Genomic DNA, 3,842 nt, shown 5'->3' on the forward strand with positions numbered 1-3,842 from the left:
TCCCAGTGTTGGGGAGACAGAAAGAAATAGGTAGAGCTCTACGGGTTTGAGATCAATCTGGTCTACGTAGTGCTTCAGGCCAGGCAGGTCTACATAGTGAGAACCTGATTTGGGGGCTTTGATTTTGGTTTTTTTGTTTTTTGTTTTTTTATGTTTTTTGAGATGGTAGCTTTCTCACAGAGACCTCAGCTTCTGCATGTATATAAAAAAAGAGAATTTATCAGTTCCTGCGAAACAGGGTCAGTGTGAAGACTGAGTGAGTTCAAACAGGTAAAATGCTTCCGGCAGAGCCTGGTATGGCTGCACACATGAGTGAAGAAGTGTAATCATAGCTCTCAGGAGGCTAAGACGGGGTTGGGGGGTGGGGGTCACCATTTCAGGGCTAATCTGGATAAGCTGCCTTCACCACAATTTCCTGGGCAGACTTGGCTACATTGTGAGACAGTTTCAGAAGCAAACACGTGTTAAGTTCAGTACGGTGACTTGTTCTACGAAGCCTAGAGTTTGGGAGGTGGAGGCAAGAGTTCAAGGACACCTTCAGCTACAGCCGAGAGCTTAAGGCCACCAAAGGCTGTGCAAGTTAAGGTCTCAAAGCGGAAACAAATGAAACAAGGATCTAGCATGTATTAGGTATCTAGCCGACCTTGCCACCCATCATTAGAGGAAGCAGATGAGGGAGGCAAATGTGGTGCTTGGTGAGGCCCACTTTAGTTCTCAAGGGACACAGTTTGTAAAGCTGGTGAGGACCTCCTGGAGCAGTGACCACTGGTGATGTGTGGCATCTCTGAGTCAGCCCCGTCTGCTTTCATCAAATGCCTAGTTTGGGAGTGCCACAGAGTTTGGGAGGCTGAGAAATCCAGCATCAAGCTGTTGGGAAACTTGGAGTCAGTCCCGGTCCCGTGTCCTCTCGTGGTGTAGGAAGCGAGATGGCTTTCTGGGGTCTCTTTTATGAAGGCAGTAACCCCACACAGGAGGAAATCTCACCTCATGATCGATTCCCCGTCAAAGTTCTACCTTTGAATTTAGGGACAATGTAAGCAATCAGCCTGTTCCACTCTCTTTTGGCTCATTCAACTGCTGCAATAAAATACATGAGAGTGGGCAATTCATAGATAACAGGAAGCCATTCTCTCCTGGTTCTGAAGGCGGAAAGGCTTCAGATCAGGGCTCCATCAATCTTGCTGTCTGGGAGATTGCTCACAGCATTGACATTTGTAGCCTTGGCCTACAGAAAGGGCAGGCAGCCTTCTACGAGTCCTTTCACAAGGCCATAGATTCTACTCATGACCTCATGATCCATTTGTGCTACAGTCTGCAGCATAAGCCCGACCAGGCAGGGAGCTGGACAACTCAAACTTACCAGGTAAAAGATTGATACTCTCACATCTTTCAAGAAGTCAGAAATCATACCACAAGGCATGACCTCTTCCTGGCCCGTGGAAGTCAGAAAAAGCAGCTGGAGGAAGGAGTCACAGCCAAGTGAAAATTAAATGAATCCAAATTAACAATGCCCTCCACACTGTCCGTGAGAATGTTTGTGATAAGCAAGCGTAGCAAAGACCCAGTGTCCCTACGCACTAGAAAAGGAGGGCACAGCATAAAGAATACTTTATAGCATAAAAAGAGAATTAGTACTGCACAGCCTCCCTCCCCCCAAAAACAAATCTCTTACAGATCTTGCTAAGAAAGGAAGTCAGGAAGTCAGGTGTAAAAGAATTCATCCTGCATGTTTCCTCTGACTCCAAGTTCAAAAACAAGACAAGCAAAAAGTAATTCATGGTGACAGATGTCAGGTAAAAGCTTGCCCTTGGGATATTGGGAATGAGGGGTTTTCCTAAGAACCTGGAAATATTCTGTATATTTAAAAGAATGTATTTTTATTTATTTATGTGGTATGTGTGTGTGTGTCTTTGCCACATGTGTGTAGGGCTGCTCATGTAGGTCAGAAGAGGGAGATGGATTTTCTGTAACTGGAGATACAGGCGGTTGAAAGCCTCCTGGTGTGCATGGTAGGAATCGAACTCAGATCCCCTGGACCTTAGTTCGGGGATCTTAACCACTGAGTGAGCGGTCTCTCCAGCCCTGTTATGTATTTTGATCTGAGTGGTGGTCACATTGGTGTTCTATTAGTTTTCTATGCTGTGGAATAAATTACAAAAAGCATAATGGGTTAAAACAGCACAGACACACACCGACACACACACGCACACATAAGGGCATGCGTGCGCTCGTATTACTCTCAGTTTACTTGGGCCAAAAGCCTAGGTGTAGCTAACTGTATGTTTGCTCGGGCCTCACGAGGCTACAATCAAGTCATGGGCCTGGGAGAGGAGGTGTGTTTGTGGGGGGTGGGGGAGCAGGAAGGTGATGCAACCCATGACAATGTCCATTTTTCAAGCCTGACAAACCCGAGTTCTATCCCAGGGTCAATATTGTGGAAGAAAGAACCAATTTCTCCAAAAGTTGCTGTGACATGTACATACCCACACAATTAATAATGATGATGATGATGACATGATGGTGGTGGTGGTGGTGGTGGTGGTGGTGGTGGTGGTGATGATGATGATGATGATGATGATGATGATTGATGATAAATAGCCTAGACTGTGTTTTTGTTCCTTTGGGGCTGTGTTTTAATAAGCATTGCAGCTTCCTGATGGTTGATGGCTGGAGACTGCCACCAAGACCCAAAGGCTGCTCACAGTTCCTTTCAAGTGAGCTTTCTTCAACAGAAACCACTTCATCAAACTGGCAATATGCTAACTTGGGTTTTGTTGTTATTTGTTTTATTTATTTATTTAAATTGAATTATTTGGAGACAGGATCAAATGTAGCCCAGAGTACCCTGAAATGTATTGTGTGTATCTGAACATGACCTTGGGCTTCTGATCCTCCTGCCTCCACCATCCAAATGTCCTAGTTATAGCCTATGCCACCATACTGGGTTAAGATGGGGTTTTATATAACGTAACATGACCATTTCATGACATCTTACTCCATACCACGTCCTGTGGTTAGGTTCAAACCACAGATTCTGTGTGTATGCAGGGATAAGGGATTGTATGAACACAAAAAGACCAGAGGACAGGCCTCATTAGAGCTCATCCTAGACTCTAACATACACACTCACATACACACTCACTCAGGTTGACAGGAGAGATTAGATGCCTCATTGCTACCAAGGGAAAAAGGTAAACGCCAAGCTAGATCCAGAAGAGTGACCTGCCTGCAAGATGCACTGCCCACTAGTGACACTTGTGAAAGTAGCCAACCGATATCTGATTTGACTTAAGACCCAGTCCGTGAGAGAAGGAACCCATCCATGCCCAATGCTGCCAAGAACCTGAGACTGGTTAGGCCAAGGACCTACCAGGAGACTAAGTAATACTGTTCTACTAAAGGAACATAGAAAGAAAATGATTCCTAAGGACAGACATTCTGCTGTATTCATAGACCAATGTCTTGCTCAGCCATCATTAGAGAAGTTTCTTCCTACAGCCAGACATTTTGTAGAGAGTGAGAAACCTTGGAATACTCAGCCCTATAAAGGGTGTCTTCAACCCTACCCCCACCCCCACCCCACCCCCACACACAACAGGGCTCAGGGAACTCTTTGAAGAGGACATGGAAACAGTCTAAGAGCCAGCGGGGATGGAGGACATGACAGAGTCAAGGCCTTCTAGACACAATAGCTGATGCACATAGGAACTCACAGAGACGGAGGGAGACGGAGGCAGCCTGCACAGAGCCTGCACAGGCCTGCACCAGATGGGGTCCTAGAGCTGAAAGGCGAAGTAGACACATGCCCCGTCCCGAACCCTGAAGCTGTGTACAGTTGATGG

This window comes from Mastomys coucha, unplaced genomic scaffold, assembly GCF_008632895.1.
Source record: "Mastomys coucha isolate ucsf_1 unplaced genomic scaffold, UCSF_Mcou_1 pScaffold9, whole genome shotgun sequence".
Taxonomy (NCBI): domain Eukaryota; kingdom Metazoa; phylum Chordata; class Mammalia; order Rodentia; family Muridae; genus Mastomys; species Mastomys coucha.